The sequence below is a fragment of the Propithecus coquereli genome, unplaced genomic scaffold (genome assembly GCF_000956105.1).
Source record: "Propithecus coquereli isolate 6110/MARCELLA unplaced genomic scaffold, Pcoq_1.0 Scaffold169, whole genome shotgun sequence".
NCBI lineage: Eukaryota > Metazoa > Chordata > Mammalia > Primates > Indriidae > Propithecus > Propithecus coquereli.
Window position 1 is genome coordinate 2028678 of NW_012141524.1, and position 24553 is coordinate 2053230.

The 24553-nt window shown below is 38.5% G+C and overlaps 1 long non-coding RNA gene across 1 annotated transcript in view; it reads right to left on the reverse strand.

The window, feature by feature from the left end:
* Positions 1-18226: 18226 nt before the first annotated feature.
* The window catches only part of LOC105808175, a 52043-nt gene continuing 45716 nt past the window's right edge, over positions 18227-24553 (reverse strand). The window contains exon 3 of the long non-coding RNA XR_001137365.1: positions 18227-18457. This is a non-coding gene — a long non-coding RNA (uncharacterized LOC105808175). The remainder of the gene's footprint in view (positions 18458-24553) is intronic.

Here is a 24553-nt window from a genome sequence, read left to right on the forward strand (position 1 = left end):
CATATTTGAGCTTTGCAAATACATTTATCTTATAGACTTTATATCCTTCTTTCTTATTCACAGAAAATGCTGGCTTCCTTATTTTTTTTTTCCTCTCCTGTTAATACCATCCATTCTCTGGTTCTATTCTTTCTAAGTTCATATACATACAGGTCTCTATTATAACAAAAAATATATTATTCAGTCCTTTAATCCTTCCATTCTCAATCATGTTTTTAAAATGCTTTCACCTTCCCCTCCTTGCATTAGTAAAGTGAGAATATAAAAAAGACACACCACAACATATTTATAAAGTAAAAACAATATGTAGCATGATTGGCTCTGTTTTAACGAATGTGCTGAGCATTTCTAAATGCATGTTCTCTTTTATGGTTGCCAGTGTCACCTGATTTTCTTTTAATGTGAACTTTTAAATGCTAAAGACCCATTTTCCATTAAGCCTTTAGCACTGTAATTCTCTTACTCAGGAAGTCACTGTGTTGATGTCCCAATCATTGATTCCAACATATTGGGGAACCTCTTCATCTACAGCTATTTGTGTGCATTTTCAAGTCTTAATTTACAAATACGACCAGATATATTGTCATAAGGCCAATGCACACTATCCTGCCTCCATATCTGCATCGCTAATTTGATGGCATGAAAGTGTTAATGCTAATTTTGTCTTGAATTTGCTGATTAAACATTTCCTTTATCCTGGACAAAAAGACTCAATACAGACATTAGTATTGTTCTTCTACTATTAGAAATAGTTTTAAGAGACCACACTTTTTGGGAGGAAATAAGCAACTCATATATACTCCAAGCACCGGCAAGTTTTTGCCATTTTTTCCTGCTTACAACTTCTAGAAGTCAAGTCTATACCAAGCTTAAAAAAAAAAAAAAAAGCCAGAATACAGTGATCGAGACATTCAGATCAACAAGGCATTCTAAATTCACTGTCTTCTACGTGAGAGTTAAGATAGTAATTCCATTCCAAGAACACCCTGGTCACCAAATCCAAAACCTGCTGGAAATAAAAGGACAAAAATGAGATTGAAACACAACTTTAAAAATCTACAGCTTTATTTAAGAAGTTCTATTTAAGCTGTAAAGAATTTCCTGTCATTCTTAATTTAAATAATTTTATAATATTCTTTTGTTCTTGGGTTACTCTATATCCAAATAATCATGTATGTAAATGACAATACAACATTGGATACCCCTGACAATGTAAACATTACTGTTTATCCAGAAGCATTATATGTTCATGCAAAAATGGCATTAAAAGCTTGTGGTCAGATCAAAAAACCACAATTGTAATTGTTTATTTATATAGCTCACCATTACTCTGTAGTGTAAGTTTACATTTTTAAAAATTTCTAAACAATGCTGAGTTAGTCTTAGAAGAGTGAGGAATGCATGGTTCGCCTAAATGATGAAAGACAAATAACTTAGGTCTATGCGTGCAGCAAGATGCTTTAATATGGAAATTATTCACTTTGCCCAGGCTTATAGTTTTCATTTTTATGCTGCCCTTGAAACTCCATGATAACAGGGCCATTCAGCAGAATTTCTGCATTTTTCTCTTTAGTTCGGGGCAGCTGGTTTCTTTCCTCTCTGAGCAGAGAGCTAAAGTATATTTATCACTCTAACAGTGACTCAAAACAAACAGGAAGTCTTCATCAGCCGGCTCCTGGGCATAGCTGATATTAGGTACTGGCAGAAAGGAAACAGAGACCTCATTCTCTAGGAGTCCGACAGAATGTACACGCAGATGCAGGCGATAACAAAGTTAGGGATGCTCCAAATGACCACCATGTTCTCCCAAGATTAAGTGCTCTTGCAATGCTCGCCAGCTTTCAGAGTCTGCGAAAATTCCTCAGGAGTTTTCCTTTCCATTTCAGTTTGAAAGAGAAGTTTGAACTGGATACCACGAGCCTTAGAATCCTTGTGAACCTATGCGCCAAAGGAAACCTGGGGGGGAGCTATTCTGGGAGATTTGGCTTTGATCTGGTTGCTAGGAAAAAGCCCTGCTTTTGTCTGGAAGTATTCTGAATGGCTCCTTCAGTCAGAACGAGGCCTGCAGGTCACTGTCTGAATTAAGTGAAGAGGATTTTTTTTTAACACTAAAAATGAAGTTGTCGCTGTATGCCATCATAAAGCTGCAGAGAGAGGACTGCGTTGCTGAGCGATGGCAGCGGCTCTTTGCTACAACCTAAACTCCAAGGTATACGGTGAAAATCACTGAAGCGTGCTTGCAGATCAAATATATGCAAATGTTCCTCAGTGGCACATATGTTCCTGGAGACCTTCGCTTTCACCTCCTTTTCAAATAAAACCTGTTTCAGATGCAAAGCCCACTTTGTTTTTATTAATAGAAATGTTCGCTATCAAACAATTTTTTTAACCTTATAAATAAACAGAAAGGTCAAACACTCACGCCTAACTTTTTTCAGCCAAACCAAACTCAGAATGGATTGGACTGCAAACTACTGATACTAATTTGAAAGTATTAGGCAATACACTTTGGGGGGTCCTTTAAATATTTTCTTTTTTATTTGTTGGCTAATCTCCTTGTTTGTGATAATGTGTGTACCTTTGTATAAGGACTTTACAGCCATTATCTAATCTTCACAGATCCTGGTGAGGTAGAAAGGGAGCAAATCTTATCTCCATTCTACAGATGAGGAAACAGAGTTACAGGGAGGTTGAGTAACAAGCACCCGTTTTAAGTGACACGTTCTGGGCAGGGCGCAGGCTTTGTTTTTCCAGGAGTGGGGCTGGCCTTTCACCTACCACTCTTATGTTCACCGGTCCCCTTTATGACCAGCATTTCTTAGTGACTGCCCCGAATCTCCACACAACCTGTTGGGAAAATATGCAGCACACTGACCCACGGGAGGATTAAACCCTCGACCTTGGCACCGTCAGCGGCGGGTGCCAGTGAACTGAGCCACTCACTGAAAGCCTAATTGGCCCCAAGCAGGATGAGACCGATCAAAAAAGTTCCCTTGCTCCCCTTCTACATCATTCCGGGATAGAAAAGAAGGGGCTATTTTTTATGAATTTGTCTAGTTTTATTCTCCCTCGATGTATTTTATACTCCAAGCAAATCCTAAAGTATAACATATAAATACAGAAATAAGAGAGAGCTAAGAGGTAAACTACATAAGCAAAAAATTTATTTTAAAAAAATGAATAGTGGAAAAGTATATAGAAGCTGGCCCACAGCACCGCCGCTGGTATGAAACGGTTCTTCACCTGTGTTTGTACCTGTAGATGGAGAAAGTAAAGATGAGGAAAGCTTAATGAATGAGGCCCTTTTCCAAATAATATTAGCTAGCCTCTTTTAAAAACAGTAGGGACCTTATTCCTGAGAAAAAGTTATAACAAAAATATATTCAAGACTACTGGAGTATTAATCAGATACTACCTGTATTAACCAGGTGATGGGGGGATTCTCTTCCCAAAACAGGCTTGAGAAACATCTATTACATGAGAGTACCTTCCTGAGGTTTCAGGAGCAGAAAGATAGCCTCGCCTATCTTCTGGAATGCAAACTACCCTGCAGACCACCAGGCAAAAATAACTCATGAGGCCCAAACCAGACATCCCTGCCGAAAAGCGCTCATCCTAGAAAACAGAAGTGTTTTCAGGGTAGCATTGCTTCTCTCAGTCTACCTGTCTACTTACTCGAATTTCTTTTCAGACCACGTATACAGTTGTAGATCTGTGAATTACACATCTGTGAACACTGCAAAAATTTTCTAAATCTATCTCAGAAAGCCACAAGTAGATCTAGTTTTAGTATCAAATTGATCCTGAACTCTCTCCATCCAGGACTACTAGTGTGTTGAGCCCAGCTCTGAATGTGGACAGGGACCAAATTGCTTTCCTGGACTCATGAAATGACAACAGGCTAACTAGCAATTAGCCAGACTACACAATGGTTCTTCAGGCCCTGCTGAAGACTGACACTGAAGACCCCCACTGAGGAGGACCCACACCCCGGGGCTTGCTCTCCCCACACTTATTCACCACTGCCTGTGCAAATGTTCCAGCAAGCCGGGAGCACTTGGCATTAATTTCTCAGCGTGTCGCCATGGCTAGAGCTAAGCAAGGGCCAAAAATGAATTAGGTAAATATAGGAGGCTTCAGGCACAAATTCAGCAGGTGAATTTATTTGCAAATTACTCTTTTTATCCTTCTCATTTAAGATTCTCTTTAGAGACATAGAAGAGAACTTTGTCATTCTTGAAGTAAAGAAAAGCGATATTTGGTTTCAATATTTGGTTCCTAGCCAATCATACAATAATGCTTAATAAAAGAATCCTTTTTAAAGTTATTATGCATTTATTACAGGATTATTGACTTCAGCGATGAGAATGTGATTGTTAGGATTGGGTTGACTTAAGACAATTTTTTCATGGAGATTTCTCTGTCATTTAATTGAGTCACCTTATTCCTTCTGCCCCAATACACAACTGTTCCTGTTACGTTTTGAATTATTTTGGAAAGAAGCCTTCTGCAAAAGCCATCTTTCTGAATCCACAACCTCCTCTCTGAGCATTTGTTAACACATTACATTATACTAAAGTGAATCCGCCCACCAGAAATTAGACAATCTATCCTGGTTTTAATATTTTTTGAAGGCTTACAAAGTGCTAATCACTAAAGCAGTGATTCCCAGCCCTGGTTTTGTGATAGCCTCGGGTATCTCCAATTACCTCATAGATCGTGAAAAACAAAATTCCAAAAATTTTTTGGAAGAAAATTAATTACAGTTTATTTTAATTTGAAATATAAATATCTGCCATTGGAGGTAGGAAGTGTGTCACAGTGGGACTTGGAGGCTGGAGCATTGTAAAGAAAACAAGCAACAATAGTCTATTGAAACTCCTCAAAGCTCAAAATCATTATGCTCTCCAAAAAAAAGAAAAGAAAGAAATGCTATTCTTATTCCTAGGAACTTAACACACCTTATGACAAGCACAAAAAGGAACTCAGACAAAACCCATTCCAGGACGTTTCCTCAAGAAGAATACAAATAAGGTGTGTCACATATTTTCAGGAATAAAATAAACATGATAATATCTAATAACACCATTACACTATTCAATGTGCCTAAATTACAGTTGTACTAAGAAATGAGAAAATCTCTGGAATGGGACCAGGATTGCTTTTTAATTGTTCATTAGAAAAAGCAAAAACTAAAATCGCCCACAATGATTTCCTTTCGAGATCATTCACCTTGTTTTTAAATACGAAATCAAAAACATATTGAGACGCATGATGAGGCTGGGCAATAAACTGAGAGCAAACCGTCTCCTCTGCTGAGCTCAGGCTCAGCAGCTACAGCAAGCCCACAGTGCCAGCTTGAGCCTGGCAAGGCAACTAGCATTGCACAGAACAAAATCTTCATTTCTCAGTTCTGGCTGATTCCACTGAGAACATCTCTCTCTCCTCACCTTTTCTTTTCTTCTTCCTTCCTTTTTTTTTTTTTTTTAATTGAGGTCTTTCTATTTAGGGATGTTCTTCCATTATGGGAGATGTCCCCTAAGCCAATGAAAAACAATGACAATTTTATTTTCACATTAAGATTCCTCTCCCAGGGCCCTATTCCACGAACGAATGGCTTGTAGGACACACCGCTAATAATAAAATCCACCAACTGTGCCAACGCAAGTGCAAGACAAGCACAGGGAAGCTAAGGCTAGCCAAAGGAATTCTCCCGTACCTACAGCGGCTGACTCCTTCCAAGAAAGCTGTTGGGTCTGCTTGCTTATTATTTGCCAGGAAGGTATTCCTTTCGAAAAGTAAAAATAAATAGCTCCTACAACCTCTTCCTTGTCTTGAAATCACAATTTCTACTACAAAATAAACTTGTAAACACCATCTGTTAAGATACTTGAGAACTCTACTTGACAACATACCCCAGTATTTGTTGAAGGAGCAATCCTATACTGGCTAGGAAAGGAACTGGAAACGAGGAGGTCATTTCCCATTCAAATTTAAATGTCACCATGAAATACTGTAGGAAAATCAGACATGTCTAGAGTGACTGCACATGTCACAAACTCAACTCATCTGACCTCTCCAACACTTGTACCCTAGTGTGACTGTCACTGAATTGTCCAGATTCCAAAGAGCATACTGGCTGAGCTCTCACCCACCCTGCGGATTAAGTAAGGCCACTTTTTTTTTTTCTTTTAGATCTCAGGCTTGTTTTCTCCCTGCAACACAAAAGGCATTTAGTCCAGCTACCCACCATCAATAAGCCAGTATGCAAGAAGAAAACAACTTAGTTAACTGTTGAAACAGAACTTAGTTAGAAAAAATATACACACATTTATTCCACAATCCGTATCACTTACTAGATAAAATGCAAGCTTCTACCCATTCCTCAAGCCATCCTCACCCCTATTCTCTTCCTTCATCTTCATCCATTTAGCAAATTTTGCTGAGCACCAACTATATTCAAAGCACATTGCTGGTCACTGAGTTTGCAGCACTGGAGAAGACAAAGCAACTCCTGTCTTCTAGAGCTGAAATTCTCCTAGAGAGAGACAGAAATAGAAGATATAGATGTTGTTTTCAATAACTTTTAAACAGTGTAAGAACTATGTAAAAAATATAATTGAGTAGAAGGAAAAAGACTGATTTGAAAAAAAAATTCTAAATATGGAGACAGTGACTTCCTTCTGAGATGAGGGAAGAAAACAGTCATGGACATAGCACTTTAGGTTAGTTGTCTAGGGAAGGGCTCTCAAAACCTGGAATATTTGAGCTGACTTTTTGATGGAAGAGAGGGGCCGTCAAAAAAAAAAATTAGTGAGTAAGACTGAACATGGCGAGTCCAGGGAACAGAAAAGAGGCAGGAAGGCTGATGCACAATGAAAAAGCCAAGGCTGAAAATTCAAGGGACTTGGAGGTTGGAATTTATTCCAAATGCTATGAGCAGCCTTTGGAGGACATTAAACAAGAAAGTAACTCAGTCTGTTGAGGTTTTCACACAGCAGAGCACCCACCTTCTGAGGCGTCTAATGAAGAGTTGAATCAGGGCAGATTCAGGATATATTTTAGAGTGAGAGGAAAAAGAGTGATCAAAAGTAACTGTCAAGTTTTTGGCTTGGACAGCTGAGTGGGTGGTGGGCCATTCACTGAAATGGAGATGACAGGGAAAAGAAAGTCTCCAGAGGTAGAAATTCACTTATTCAACCTTATCCCTCAGCAGTCCTTGAATGCGTGAAAAGTGGCCATTTTTCAGATGTCCTCATTTTTCTTGTGTTCTTGTCTCCTATGTAAATCGCAGCATTGTGGGTTGCAGGTGTGCTTTTCAACTCCATTGCCATAAGTGTCAAACCCTAGCTTAAAATCCGGTTCATCCAAGAAGTCTATGCCTATTGAAACTCTCTTCCTAATGAGTATTCTTCATTGTTATCCATTCTTTCAAGATTTTATTACAAATTTTTTATTCTGTACTCAACTCCTTTTGAATTTAGACCAAATTTCTGGGCCTTCTTCTCTTTTTCAGCCCCTGACTAATCCCATCTCCCAGCCGCACCCCTCGCATCTTCCTGGTGCCCCCTGGGCTCTGTCCTACCCAAGCCTGATCTCTTTCTCTACACAACAGTACTCAGGCTGGCATTTGCTCCCTGTAGCTCTACCTGCCACAGTCCTGCCAATCCTTTAAGACTCAGATCAACTGTCCCCTTTTCAAGACACCATGTTTGACCCCTCCCCAATGCAACGTGATTGCTCCATCCCCATCCCCATCCCCTAGGAGGCAGTGTAGTATAACAGCTGACATCTCCAGCTCTGGGGTCCGGCTGTCTTGGTTCCCCCTGCAGGGCCCATCCTGGCCATCCTAGCTGTGTGCCCTGGGGCAACTTGCTAAAAGTTGTAAGTTCTCTGCTGCTTCATCTGGGAAGTGGCAGGGAGCAGGGGTGGAGCAGGGGAAGTAAGGATACTGACCTTATGAAGTTGTCGTGAGGATTAAGTGAGGCAACACACCTAAAATATATATTGCCTGGCACATAAGGACTCTTTGATGTTAGATATTTTTGTCATTTTCATTTCTGAGTTTTTTGGCTCTCTTGCGAAAATAACAATTTTCTTTCCATCGTGGTTGTCTTTAACCCATTAGATTAAAAGCTGTCTGACGGTATAATGGCGCCTTCTTTATCTCTGTATTTGGTAGCTATTTTATGAATATTTATTGGCGAATAAATGCCAAACATAAGAAAATACAATTTTAAAGATTTTCATGTCTTTGACACAAATACATTGATTTCCCTTAAGGAAGAAATACTATCTTCTTGGTTTTTATTTTAAAATTTCATATTGTCCAGTATATAGTGGGTGTGTATACTATATATAGATACGGCATATATGTAGTATACAGTATATAATATTAATTTTATGAATTAAGGAATTCTTAAACAATCAATACAAGTAATGCATATATCACGCTAAATTCGCCAGTGATGCTGATTTTAAAAAGGAAAACTATCTCTTCATTTATCCTAAACATAAGGAGTTGCAACAACAGGGCATCATTCCAGCTCACAAGAATCTTCAGGCCTCTAAAGATCTGGAGTCAGGCAGGAGGTTCTTGTTAGTGACATGTGCTCTCTCATCAACATCAATTAATATTTATTGGACAAAGCGTGGATGCGGCACACTATGCTGTGTTTTGTACACGTTTTTTAAATATGAAGACACCATCTCTGCTTTCTTACATGTTGAGAAAGACAGTGTTCATGACCACAATAAATAATAAAAGACATACATGTCTCTGTAGGTTTATGATAGTGTTGGATCTCATCTCACGTAAGAAAGGAAACCTTCAACAAGCAGGTGGTTCTTGACTGGCTTTGAGACATGATAGGGACAGAGTCTAGGGGCAAAGTAAAGGAAAAGTGTGGATTGGAAACAAAATCAAGGTTGATTGTAGCTTACTTTTTGTTTTAATTAAGCACGACATGCTAAAATAGGGATAAAAACCAGATTAAAAGAAAAACTTGGAGTCTCTACATCTTTCTTCATGAAGTATCACTTAAGCTCAAAAAGATTTCCTATCCTTTCTATTAAACATAATTTTATTATACTCTTTGTTCCTGGGTTATTCCAAACCCAAATAATTATAGATGTGAATTATATACCTCCACCTAAAATATATCACTTTTCCCTAGTGATGAGCTGGTATCAAAACTCCAGAATAATTATGCCTTAATGTAATCCACTGTAGCTCTCCTTTGTTTACTTGGGTTTTTTCCCTCTCTGTTTCTGCCTTTCTGACCTTCATTTCTTCCCTCCTTTCTTTCCTTTCTTCCTCTCCCAAGTTTTCCAGCATTTGTGAATAATTTGGTCAACTCTTCTAGCTGACAGTCTGCATCGTCAGGCACTAGTCAGCAGCTATATTCTTTTCCACAGATTGAGTTATTTAACTGCACAAGTTCTTGTCTCCAATATACACTCTCCTTTTCTCGGTTGAGTTATAACACATACTTTTTTCATCAACCTCTAAAAAAAGTAACAAAGACTCCATTCTTACACACCAACTTAAGAATCCAGGATAATTTCTCATGTAGCATCCATTTAAACTTCAATATTTCCATGTCACAATCTAACTGCCTATGGCATGTCCTGAATTCTGATAAAAAAAAAAAAAAACTTGTCCAATTGTATCTGTAAGATTCATCTCTCTTGATGTCTGATTGACACAGTACCTAAAACAAACTCAAACTGAAACAAGGGGGTGATAAAACCACTGAAATAACCATTGTCTAATCTGTTTTTTCAATGTCTGCATACTTCTTTATACCTTTAGTGACCTCATATCTACTAGAGCCTGCATGGATTACACATTTGAATTAAATAAATTTTGAGCCTTTGTCTTTCTGCTTCGCTCATGATTTCTCTGCTTAGCTATTGATATTTATTTCTCCATTACTGTTCAAATCAGCTAAGTGGCAAAGCCCTTAACCTCAAATAAAAAACTGTTCAGCTCTATTCGAAAGTAAAGGATCTCTCCTAATTTTGCATCCAGCATTTGCTGTTCAACATTGTTGACATATCTACTCTTACCTCTCCTTTTTCTTTATTTCTTCCTCCTCAAAAAAAAAAAAATTAAAATTGAAGGCATTTATTTTTCATTCATCAAAATTAGTCTTGGCCATTGCATTTGTTTGTCTTTTTGCCTACTGAAAACTGGAAGTTGGAGGGTAATGAGTGAGAGAGGTCTCTGGAAGGAAAGACATTATTTGATATCAGAGTAATATTGCAGTAATAGGGATCTTTCCCCACATACTTCAAAACTCAATTTAGAAAAAAAATTTTTTTTTTTTTGAGACAGAGTCTCGCTCTGTTGCCCAGCCTAGAGTGCCGCGGCATCAGCCTAGCTCACAGCAACCTCAAACTCCTGGGCTCAAGCGATCCTACTGCCTCAGCCTCCCGAGTAGCTGGGACTACAGGCATGCGCCACCATGCCCGGCTATTTTTCTACATATTTTTAGTTGTCCAGCTAATTTCTTTGTATTTTTAGTAGAGACAGGGTCTTGCTCTTGCTCAGGCTGGTCTCGAACTCCTGAGCTCAAACAATCTGCCTGCCTCGGCCTCCCAAAGTGCTAGGATTACAGGCATGAGCCACCGCACCCGGCCTCAATTTAGAAAATGAAGTGCAGTTAATTTTTTAATTGGAAACTTAAATAGAAAGTTAAAAAGTTTAACTACTTTATTTTTAAATAGTAAGCCCCCACCAAGGTGGATGTTGGTCTGTGTTGTTTCCTACTGAATCCCCATTCCTAGAACAGCGCCTGCTACAGAGTGGGGATTACTTCAATAATTAAGGATTAAATAAATGAGCCACTTTACCCAAAAAAAGTGTTGGAACTTGTTTAACTAGTCATCCAAAGTAGGTCCCTTCATGCATAAAACAGAATTAACTGTGTAATATGCCCCACTTCCTCCTTTTGCAGAAAGCTAACAAAAGAACTGTAACTTTTTACCTAAGGATCAAAGGTGTCAACCTATTGGCTCATGCTACTTTAAAGTCTTGGATAATAGTCTTTGGTTATTTTTAGATAATTTCTTTTGTTTCAAGCTTGAAAAGAAGTATTAACAAAGATCAAAAAATAAATCACTGATTCAGAGCAGGAAAATGCATATTAAGAAGATCAAAATATAGTATGTTGAGGCTGTGAGCTAACGTTCCCGGAATACAAGCCAAATCTGGCTTTATGTACTGAAGTATTATATTGGTCCCCCTTGGGGCCCATCAACATAAAAGGAATGGGGAGAATTTGGAGAGTTGAAAGTCTGAATAGAAAAGCAAAAAACAATTTAAAAATTATAAAGTGACCAATGCATTCTCAATACACAAAACAATAAGTGATGAGATACAAAAATACAACCTAACTGTAACAATGGTTAACTCTCAATGGTGGAATTATAGGTGAGTTTATCCTCACTCATAATTTTCTGTATTTCCAAGTACCCTGCAATACATACGTAAGACTTGTGCAGTCAGAAAGAAAATAATACACATATTTTTTAACCCAAGAAAAAAGCCAAGGGTAAAAATTATATGATAAATGAAGAAAACTTAAAGGATGGGGATCACACGGCCAAAGAAGAGAAGGCTCACGTGTCACTTAACAATCTCCATTGGTTAAAACAACCATTAACCCAAACCTATTTCAAAATGCATAGGATAGGTTTATTTTTTGTTTAAAAAAAATGTAGATCGACAGATATACATACGTATGTTCATGCATACACACACACACACACACACACACACACGCACACACACACACACAGTTCCAGGGAGTTAGGCTCACAGAGAAAGGGCAAAGAGCACACAAACTATGTGAAAAAAGAAAAAAAAAACACCCAGATCATTAAAGTATTTTTTAAGGCAGCAACTCTCAAATGGTGGTAGAAGATGAAGTTGAAGGACACAAAAAAGAATGAAGGGGTATGTCTTCCCAAGAGAACACCACAGAATCACAGGAAGAGGTGTGTTACTAAAAGGAGACATGTTTAAAACAGAGGTTGACGTAGAATGCCTCTTGCACCACAATTGAGGTAGATCCATGGAAGTATCCTACATATGAACATACATTTTGGAGTAGAAAAATGTTTGAGAATCCCTAACCTAGGTTCTTCAAGGTAAAGACCTCAGATAGGCACAAGAATAGAGGGGCACAAGCAGTTTCTCTTGTAGGCTGGAGTAGAGTGATAAGAAATAAAAAGTCTTGAAGAGAAATAAAGGAGCCCAAATCAAGCTCTCTTTGTTCCACAGAGCAGACTAGAGGCTTTTCTGATGTCTATATATCTTGATACATCCAAAACTATTTGGGGAAATACAAACCCCAACTTTGTAACTTCCTATACCCATTACATGGTCACGAACTTGTACTATACTTAACAAAGTTCCATTTAGCTACTGTTTGAATCCAGTTTCTCTCTTCTCAGTTGTCACAGAGGTAGTAAACAAGAAATCAACATTATCCACGTAATAAAGGTGGCCACTTTCAAGTTTCATAATCGCACCATAAAGGGAATATCAAGAAAACATGCATTTACTTAGAGGAACTTCTCTACCAACAGAAATGTCAGGAACGTTAGCAGGTGCCGTGGTTAATTGGGGAGGCACTCAGAGGACATGTGGTATTTTCCAGGCTCTTTATATCCCATTGTATAGATAGCTATCTTCCTTTGAGTTCATGACAATGACATGGGACCACATATAGCTAGAATTAGAGTGATTCAGGTCAATTCAGATATTCACACTTTCACACTGGTCTGGACCAAGCAGATAGAAAACAAAATCAAACCTAAACTTTCCAATCAGGATAGGAGCCCCTAGCGAATTCTTCTATTTCCTCAGGCAGTGCTACACCTGGCAAACACAGCCAAAGGAAGTATTCAACAGGAAATTCAACTGGCTTCATTTCTCCAAAAGGAATAGTAAGAATTTACCCAGCATCTATTATGTGTTGACTACCGTACTGAACACTTCACATCTGCTATTTCTTTGGGGTCCTGAGGGTGTCCAGTTCTGGCTATTCTCCCTGAAGTTAAATTTAGGCAAATTCTGAGGTCCTTGAAAGTCCCCCTCTGGCAATAGCCATAGAGGTGTGTAGACTAAGCACAGGAATGGCCTAATCCCAATCGCTCAAAGAGGATGAAGACTACAGAGCACAACTGGATGGGGAGGGCTATAAAACCGTTTTTACTATGGAAGGCCTGGCGCCACTATCTTGCATCAGAGCAAATTCTGATGGAGTTCCAAACCTGAATCATGCTCCTCAGGGCTATTGACTCACCATATTTGGCTCTTACACATCTCACTTGCTCATTCTCTCTCTTTCTCCCTCTCTCTCAGCTTTGCTCTATACCCTCATGAGACAGAAAGGGTGCACAAAAATTGGTGAGAGGTGACAAAGATCAAAAGTTAGCATCACACTACTTGTTCCATGGTGTTAGCCCTGAGACTAGCCTGTTACTCTCAAGTCTACCCACAACCTTTAATTTCTGATGCTTATTAAACCTTGACCAGAAAGCTTACCACATTCCCAGCCCCTTCTCTCGTCCCCACTCCCTCTTTCTCCATCCCATCCCCTCTACCCGCATATACATTCACACACACACACACACACACACACATGAACATCCCTTTTGCTTCAAAGGGCATCATATACTCAACAAAGAGAAAAGGAAACATTCAGTCTCATGGAAGCCATACACACGTACCCTAAGTCAGAATTCGACTTGGTTCGAAAGTGGTTTCATGTATTAGTTTCATAGTTGCTAATCAATACCACGCAAGGATCCATTTCAAATACCTTTCCTTTAAATGGACCTTTGACTGTCCAAGTTTAGAGCAGATACAGCAACTAGAAAGAATTCTTTCTACATAGCTTTTTTGAATACAGGATGTTGGCAATAGATTATTAGAGTAACTCTTTGCTGGCAGTTTCTCTTTGTTCTCCACATCTCAGAAACCTGCTAAACTCAGCTGCATGTCAAACAATGCAGAAGCATTTTGGTGTGAGCAGTGATGCACCCTTTTGGCAGAGGGAGACATAAATATTGGAGAAAACATTCTTTAAAAGTGAGCATTGCCTCCCAAATCGGCTATTTCTTTTCTCTAATGCTACGTAACGCTACACAGCGCTCTACTACATTCATCTGGGCGACAGACTCTCCACTCTATGACTCTTCTGGTCTTCTATGAAGACATGTGAAGAGGAAAGCTAAGGAAAGCCTCAAAGGTGGGGAGCTCTAAGTTTATGTGCGGCAACAAGGCAGCCATATCCTTCTCCTTTCCCCTGAAAATCAAGCATCACCTTATCATTTCCTCACCAAGATTAACTCCTGCTTCCTGAAGAGTATTTCTGAGGTAGAAAGCAGAGGTGGTGAAAACGGGGGAGCTGAAAAGTCCAATCTGTCAAGCTCCATTTTAGAAGAAAGGAAAACTGAAAAGTGAACGTATTCAACATGAGCCATTTCCTGCACTCAGGAGGGAAGAAAGCACGCTAGGAGCTGTGTGCAGGAGGAGATCCGCACTGGTGTTATCTCTGACCTGCAGCTTAGCCCCAGTGTCGCAGCTGCCAAAAAGCTCCCATTCAACGTTGTGCTGAGTTCATCAATGCTCCCCGTGTCAGGATCCTAACAGGAAAAAGCAGGACAGACAGTCTCTCCATTCAACCGCCTGGGGACCCCATGACAACTAAAATCCCCTCGCAGACCGTCCGTATCAACCTTCGGCAGGTCAGAGCATGCAACCCCTTCAGAACCACAGACTCGGGCCCACACCCTTTCCCCTTGTCAACATTGTCACTTTAAACAGAACATCGAGCCTTATCACAAAACCTGAAGTAAGTATGACAATTAAGATGGATTGCAAAGCCTGCTGGTGCTTCACAATTAACAATCACTTGGCAGCAGGTTCCACGCAACTGTTGGGGGGTATGGCAAGAACTTTATCCCTGCTTAGTGCTGCATTAGCATATTTAGTAGGCTGCAAGACATAATTCCTAAGATATGAACATATTTTTGTCTTTTTAAAAAGTCTGCAATTAAGCTATAATATGTAGAAACTCTGCACCATGCAATCAATGTGCAAATATCGCGATGGAGTTGGGGTAAGGAGGACAGGCAAAAGAAACGGTCCCCCAGCACCGATAACAACTCGAACCGGTAACTGCTCACAGAGTCACAGGTTAGCTAGAAACTGTGGCTCCTTCCTGTCTGTGACAAAATCGGGGCGGGGGGCGGGTGCTGGCATTGCCTCGCTGCTGCTGGCATCAGGCGATTGCTCTATAACAGTATAGCTGCATGCTCGAAAGCCACATATTAAAGAAAACAAAATCAGATCCCGACATGACCCTAGTGGTTACTTAGCAAACTAGGCATTTTTCACAGAAAGCGCTTTTTGATCCTCAACCTCTGAGTAATGAAAGATGTTGATAAAAATCACAAAAGCACTTTATTCTACAAATGTGAGGTCTCTTCCTCAAAGTTTCCATTCTTTTCCTTCAGTGGTTGGCACATCTGTCACACTGATGAAAAGAGATCGAGGAGTGCTGAGACTGGACCAACGTTACCGGCCGAAAGACAATCCGAGTTACCGTCCCTAACTTCTCCCGTGTGTTTATTGTACAGATTCAGGCCTAGCGTCCGAGCGTGACCTTGGTGGGGGGTGCGGAGGGAAAGAGACACAGCCAGATCTTTCTGAGATAGCCAGGACTTTGTCTTTCTTGACATCTGGGTTACAAGAAGGCAGGATATCCTGCTAAATATATCACAGCTGTGAGACCCACCTTGTGACTAAGACGCAGCCGAGGCTAAGGAACACAGCGGGGATAGGTGTGGAGTTTTCTGGGAAAGAAACCTCACCCTTTACAGATACCTCCTTTGTAAAAGAAAACACACAGACACGCGCGCACGCACACACACACACACACACACACGCGCACACACACACGCTCTCACAAAGTTTAGGTGAGTAGCTCTCCAGTTGCACAAAAGAAAGCATATGAAAGTAACAAATGCAATTTAGTGCACAAAGTCTTTCTTTACAAAACCAGAAGAGTAACAGATTAAAGCACCTGGCAGTCTTGGCACGCCAAAAGAAAATCTTAGCTGTGACAAAACAAAACAGGTGTACAGGTATAAAACTTTTGCTTTCCAATAATGCCCCTCTCTTCGCTGGAATGCTTTGACAGGTGCAGAAGTTCAAGTTACAGTGGGGAAGTAGCAAATAAATACACAGCATTAGCGTCTGACGTGCTTGCTGAGCACCCGGGGATGTTAATAACTGGCAAGGTACACTAATCTCTGATTGCAACATTTGGTTTACCTTAATCTGGAGGGACAGCTGTATTAAAGAGGGAATTATACTAATCAGTTCAAGGCCCTTGCATATAAAACTTCCCATTAGGCTTAAAGTACACCAGCTTATGCTCATTCTCTAGGAGCCTTACATCTGGTTCTGAATAAGGCTGCCTCTCATTTGCAAGGTACAAACCGAAAACAAGGGGGAGGGGGGCTGTCAGTTGCTGGAGGATGGGTGATAGAAGAGGAAGCTACTAATTCTTTGAAATTTTTAACAGCACAAAACTAGCTTCTAGGCATCTTAATACTAAAAGAAAAAAAAAAGCATGTGTTATCAACCCTAGGCCATTTTTTCCTGTTACCGGAGGTGACCAACATAAAATAAAATTGATGATGTCAGTCAAAAACAGCTAAGCACAAAGCTTGGCTTTGTTATCTTAAGTCAGAAGGTATGATAGGCCATGCCATATGGCTCTAATCCTCCTCTATCTCCCATCACCTAACAGGAAACCTTCATGTAGCATGACCTTATTTGGCTGGTTCCAGGTTAGGGCTGCCCAAAGGGGATTTTTCTGTTTCTGCTATATCCAAAGGTTTATGTTGATTTTTTTCTGAGCCCTGCAAACTATAAATCCGACTGATTACTCTGCACTCTTTTGCTTGACTGAGCCTTTACAATCAGACATCCCCGTTAACAATAAGCTCCTAATGAATCAAACATCTATGGCATTAGTTTCACCTAGCTGCCTCTTTCCCAAGCACTGTGCTGCTTTGTCAGACCTGGTTTGATGAGAAAAGCTAGTGACACTTGCTGCACCTATTGATAAACAATTCAGTAATGAGGGGCATAACAAAAATTACCTACAACAACCTGATTAAAAATGACAGGCAAAGCTGACTCCTTGCTCTATAGCGAAGGTAACTCTGGTACTGTGTAGGGAAAATAATGAGGCAAAAATAAAATCTTCTCCTTTACCAAAGAGCTCACTTCTGAATGTGCGTTTAGGAAGAGATGAAATTTCTCCAGTGATGTTTTAAATTCTTTCAGGTTATGTGATTACCAATAACGTTCGGGACTCCCAGGATTCAGGATGCTTGCCTTTCAATTTTCTGAAATGAACTCCTGGCTTTTTCTACTTAAACTTTCTGAATAACCAAGCTAATATCCAAGATCTTCACTTTCTTTCTCAAATGTGAGTTTAGGCATTGAGAAACTCAGCAGTACGAGGGCTAGTAATTAGGTAAGTATAGCACGGGAATAAAAAGAAAAATTCTAAGACACACAAACACACACCCACAAAAAATTTTTTTTGAACAAAGTAGAGAAAACTTTATGGGACAATATCACCTCCCTAAAAGGAATAACTTAACCTTACCATGGACATTGAAGTTCTTTTTTATTGGGGTCACCCAGGGGACCTTTGCAACTTTGAAACAAGCATCTACCCAGGGGAGGCCAGGCTCTGGTGAAAGCCTGATTCAAAGGCAGAAATGTGTGGGTTCTGCAATTGTGTAGCAGCATGTTGGGAGTGTTTCCATCAGTGCACAGATGCACTTGAAAATCAAATATGGACATGGGGAATGTTTTTTGGAGATGGAAAATGAGTGCTGATGACATGTTTATACTTCACAGATGGATCCAGTACAGAACCATTTTTTGTAAAGAAACAATATCCACCATTTGCTAATTTTTTTTTTTTTTTTTTGAGGAGCTACAAAATGGTGGCACAAAAAGTGAATATTCCCGTCGTACATACTCCACCTGTTCCTTGGTCTTACAACTGTCTTCCATTCTGAATGTAATCATTGACTGTTGTAGTCTTATTTTTTCTCAAATGTTATCCAAAAGGATGTGAAAAAAGAAATACAATACACAAAGGCACTTGGAAGAGCAAAATGATTTGAAATTAATTTGCTGCATATGAAGAATTGGAAGATGACAAATGCTATTAAGTAACAAATGCTGAATTTAATCTTGAAAAGATGCATTTTCTTATTGGCATATTTTCTCACTAAATCTGATATCAAATCAATTTTTGAATATTTTCTACCAAGAGTCCTGAGTGTCTTCCTTATTCGTTCCTTTGGCCCACCATTAGCCAAATACCACTCTTAGGTGTCAGAACTTCTGGAAAATGCAAACACTTAGCTTAAGATTAATTCTAGTTATTGCCTTATTGTTAATACAATATAGTGATAAATATTTTATAGTTATAAATATCAACCATGATAACATGGAAATGCACAATATGTATAGGATATGTATTTATAAGAAGAAAATCTAAAACATTTAACTGCCAAAGAACATTATTGACAACATTGTAAACTGCTTCCTCAATAGGAGATGTCAGAATAATCAAATCTTACTGCCACAACAGTAATATTAATTTGCCATTTCAGGTGTGAAATATTGGTGAGAGTGGCCCACTTCAAAGTTTCAGAGATTGAAAAATAATAAAAAAGCTATGAATGTAAGATATAAAAGTAGTTTGATTTGTACAATATTTAGGAGCAGTATTTAAAATAACTGATATTCTGAACACATTTTCAGCCTTGATGAATGAGTGTATTTTTAAGTGTTCCAAATAATATATGACATATTAAAATTACTTTTTTCTTGATCAGACTAACTTTTCCTGTCTTACCTTTCTTGCCATCTGTATTCATAACCTACCAAATTCCAGTTAACCTTTAGTCAACAATATTTTCATTCTAAGAATTAGTTTGAGGTCAAGGACTAGAAGTAGAATATGAATCCCAGCAAATGATCAAACAGCCTGAGACTGGATAACAAAATCTTGGGAATACACAAAAATTAACATGTTCTTCCGACCCTGTATTTTCTGGCAGTGTGCCAAGCATCAATCCGTGGTTCTACATTCTATAATTCTAACACCTTGTTATCATCCTGGAACTAACAAAAGCCTGTGTACATGTCTCCAAATAAAGCAAGTCTTCCTTTTTTATTGCTGGATTTTTGACATATGTGAATAAGGCCAAAACATTTTTTAAACCCTTAATTATTTTTTTGTCTATACATCAAAAACAAGTTTTAGTCAAAGGCTTAATGTATTCTCAGAGTCTCACAAAAAATGTTAGTACTCTACTTAAACTTATTAAACTTTGAAACAGTCAAGAAAAATGAAAGTATATCCTTCCAATTATAACACTTCTTATATAGTTTTGTTGTTAATCATCACTCAACAAGTGCATAGAACATAGAGCTGGAAAAAAAATTAGAGATCGTTTGTTTCAATTCCCTTATTTAAAATATTAAGGAAAGAAGATCCGAGCAGTAAGATTCAAGTTCACTTAACCAGAGTGTGTCTGGAAATCCTGTTTTCTTCAGCTTGCTTTATTCCACCAGATCATTCTGTGTGTATATTTTGCAATGACTAGTTATAGCGGACTCATTTTATGTTACTAGTTGCTTATTCTAAGTACTATGTCAAATACTATAATAAGTGTTTAGAAAACATCACACTTAGAGAATGAGTGAATAATACAATAAAAATTAATAAACTAGATTCCACCAGTACCTAAATTGTTGCCTGGATATAAGGTGTCTTGCTCCCCTTTAAGGTCATTAGACTGTTAGTGAATAAGTTAATTGTGGTTAATCAGGTCCCTGGTGACAAGCAGAAGTTATGTAACTTGCAAAGGTGCTATTAAGCAAGGAACAGCTTAAATGTAGGCACTTTCTGTCTCAATTACACAGGGTGTCCCAAAAGTCGCCATACACAGGGAAAAATGGGAAATTGTAGCTAAACATACCTTTATTTACAAAATATTCATTACAAAATTTTTTCTTTGTATGGAGACTTTTGGGACACCTCGTATTAATCTACCTTGAAGTATTAACATACTAGCTATTCAGCTACATCATTACCATGACATTATTTACTATCCAAACCTATCTAAAAATTAGAATCATAGAATCATAAGGTATGCTCTCTGAACCAAAACAGATGAAGAAATTCTGGTCCATGGAGATTAAGTGGTATGCCAAGATACATCTAGAAACAAGCAGTACTGGATTATAGCATTTCCTTTAACAAGTAGATTTTGTGTCAAGTCTATAATAACTAAAACCAATTTAGCTCATGGAAAAAATGAGCAGACCCTTTACTTCAAGGGTTAGGCAGCATGCCGCTGCAGAAATAAGAATAGCCACTCTGGAGAAATGAGAATTTGGTTTAATCAGCAGGTATACAAAAAGACCCAGGGATCACATGCCCCCACAAAAGTAAAAGAGTAAATACTAGTTAATACTCATACCTGGATATCATCCTTTGGAAACTTGATTTCTCCTTCAAGTCTTTCCCTGGCTTCTATTTTTATAATCTGTCACATTTGTTATGAAAATGTTTGAAGGAAAATATGGAAGTGCATATAGCGTCACAATTGTCTGCAGAATTGAGCCATAATATTTTTTTTAGAAAGGTAGATTGGAGCCAGAAATTTTTATTTAATTCTTTTCATTATCATAAAATTTATCCGTGTTCAATGTAGAACAAATATAAAGATAAGCAAAGAGTAAATAAATAGATATAAAACTAAAATTTTGCCCCCTCATAATACCATGTTAATATCTAGCCTTTCAGAATTTTACCTGTGCAAATATGCACCTGCAAATATTTTATTACAAAGACAAGGTCATGCTATGCAGAGCATCTTTTGATCTGACTTTTGCCTCATAAGAATGCATTGTGAATAACTTTCCCTGGCAATAAAAATAGATCATCTTCTTTGCCAACATAGTGGTCCAAGCTGCCATCATCTCTCACCTACTCTTTTAGAAAACTATACTAACTCACTTCTGACCACCTCTCCATATCATTTTTTATATTATAGCCAGAATAAGCTATTCAAATGCAAATCTGGTCATGCCATCCCCATTACCTTCTGAAAACTCTTCAAAGAAATTTTATTGTCTAATGTCAGAATTTTTCAACCTCAGCACTAGTGACATTTTGGACCAGATAATTCTTTGCTGTAGTAGGCTATCCTGTGAGTCCTAGGATGTTTAGCAGCATCACTCACCTCTACCTACTAGATGCCAATAAAACCCCCATCCAGTTGTAACAATTAAAAATGTTTCCAGACATTGCCAAACGTCCCCTGGAAGGAGAGGGGGTGCAAAACAGTTCCCAGTTGGAAACCACTAGTTTATATCAATAACTGCAGTCCACAAGATGCTCCATGTCATCTTGCTTTACACTTACTCTTGTTCTTTGTCTTCTTCAACCACACAAGCTTTTTAAAAGAATCTTGAATGTATCTGCTCCATCCTGCACAAGGTTTTTGCACATGCTGTTCCATCTGTATGATAATGTTCATCATCTACCTGTCTCCCCACCTTTTGCCTAGGTAACTTCAACTCATCCTTCAGATTTCATTTGAAGAATCAATTGCCTTCTCAGAGAATCTTTTCTGACTCCCTTCAAGTAGTCTGAATCCTTTGCTATGTGCTTTTATGGAACCATAGGCCTGCCTTTCAGACCTGCTATCTCCATTTGCAAGTATACATTCATAAATATGGTTGTGTCTTTACTGTCTGTCTCCTTCTCTAGACTCCAAGCTCTGTACTGGGGCTAGGCACCTCGATATTCCCAACACCTAGCACAGTGGCTAGTACACAGTAGACAGTTGACAAATACCTGTTGAATAAATGGCTGCCCCAGAATTATTGTCTTTAATGGACATTATAATTTTAATGACTGTACCAGGAATGATTTGGCCGTTCTCAGATTGGGCATAGATTCTGAAAGCTATTAAGTAAGGAAGAAAGATTACATCTTTCAGGAAAGTCAAATCTTTGAGAATTTTGAGGTGTGATGAACAAAAACTCATGTTTTAAAAGATTCATCTAACTATGCAAGTGAAAGGAAGGGAAGTAGAAGCAGAGAATTCAGTTAGAAAACCATTTAAATCATTCAGTTATATAGTAAAAATGGACTAGGGTGGGCAGTGATAGTAGAAATGAAAAGAAAGAGACAATTATAAGAGAATTTGTGAAAGAATCACCAAAACCGGAACCTACTGATGTGTAGGATTTCAGGGACATAGACCAAGGTGGAAAGACCCAGGGATATAACACTCACTCTGTAATCCTGACCATGCCAATTCTCATTCGTATAAGGAAGAACTGGAGAACTTTCTACATCCAAGTCAATTTTGACTTGCAAAGTAGTCAAAAGGGCAAGCAAGGTCATTCTGAAAGCTTGAAGTTGGTGAAAATCTATTATATTTTCTCAATATGCTTCTAAATGGAAAGAATACCCAATATTCCCAAGCAAGTCCATCCTCACTTGAGAGAATTAACACAATTTTCCTGAGCCCTAGGTTTAAAGGTGAGAAAGCATGGCTGTCTCACAGGCATGGCCGTCTACATTCTAAGGGCTCTTTGGTACTGGAATAATGGCTAGTGGGGATCCACAACCTGTCACCTCTATCCCTAACATCTGGTAGTTGTCCCAACCTGCCGACGGTGACAGGTGACATACGTGTAAGAAGAAAATATTTCTCCCAGCTATAAAAGGGTGTCGGTTCCTCAGACTTTGTCTTTTTAGAGCCCAGAACAAAAACAGTTCTGGTTCAAATAGTGTTTGGCATTAATACAGAGAAGAGAGCGCTTCCACGAATGAAAGCTAGAAGTCACAAATGTCTGCCTAATGAAGACACTGAATACTTCTTAGTTCACATATACATGTTTATAATTTAAGATATACACCTCTAAAAACAGACAAAGCCATTGAATATAAAATATGACTTCAGGCATTTTAAGAGAAGATGCCCTTGACTTTCCTAAGTTTGGTCTAAGAAATATTTTGGATAGAGTCTGTTTCCACTGTTAGCATTAGCTATGTAAAGGTGTATGTGAATCTAATTTTTCTAGCTGAGTCAGTTGTGTAATTTATATTTATTCACATATTAGCTGCACTGATTCATAAACCTAATCCTAATTAGGATCCATACATAGTAACTTGTATATAACTAAACATACATTAATAATCATATTGCTTTCTATTATTTACATTTTAAATTATTCATTAGAGTTCAGCCAATCATAACAACTTAATATGTAGGTAAAGACAAGTTTGGTTCACATACACAAAAGCTAAAAAAAATTTAAAAAATCTCTGAGTATAATTTTAGGCATTTACACCCATGTTACGATTCCTTTAGTTTGTATTGAATCTGCCTGAAAGTATTCTTATCCAGCTCATTGATCAAAGTTCTCTTTTACAATCTTGTAATCCAACAAGCAAAACCTACTTTTGTTACATAGCTCCTATTGGTGACCATGAAAAGATAAATTACATCTAACTTTGTTATTTTTCACTGATGTTGCCAATTCTCCCAGTGATACGGCATTAGGACTGCTATACTTTATGCTTTCACTCTTGAGGGGCTACTGGTTACTGTGGTTGCCATAAGAAACCCAACAGTAACCATCAAGGTACAAATAGAAATTGCATATGCTCAGCATTTTTTTGTTTGTTTGTTTTGAGACAGGGTCTCGCTCTGTCACCCAGTCTAGAATGCAGTGATATCATAGCTCACTTTAACCTCAAACTCCTGGGCCCAAGCAATCCTCTTGCCTCTGCCTCCCAATTAGCTAGAATCACTGGTGTGCACCACCATACCCAGCTAGTTTCTTTTTTAATTTTCTATAGAGATGGGGTCTCACTATGTTGCTCAGACCAGGCTCAGCTTTATTTGTTGTTCAAAACTAACAACCTCATGAAGATTTTAGAAAATATCACAGAGTTGAGTCCCTAACATTATGGCAATTTGAAGAGAATAGCATTTCTATCTATAAAAAGTCAGGAAAGATTTGCATGGGTGAACCTTTCACTCTACTTCAAGGGATGCAATAAGATAAAGATGCTAGGTTTATAGATGCAATAAGATAAAAATACTAGGTTTATTGCTCCCCAAATGTAGCTGCAGTCAGTTTCTAAGGAGCTCAGAATTCTAGTATTTATGGAATACATTAATTTTGTCAAGACAGAGAAAGTCAGACAGAAAAGAGCTGCCATGAGTCCTCATTATTCCCCAAGCTAAATCATAAAGAAGAGTTATTAACTCTGCCACCCTTTTCCAAGTGAAAACCAGATCTTCTTGTGGCTTCTGAGTAGCCTCACCCTGTCTCCATGGAAGTTCGAGTTTACTGCATTTGACCTTTGTACTCCAGCACTCCCAGACCTCTCTGTGTGCC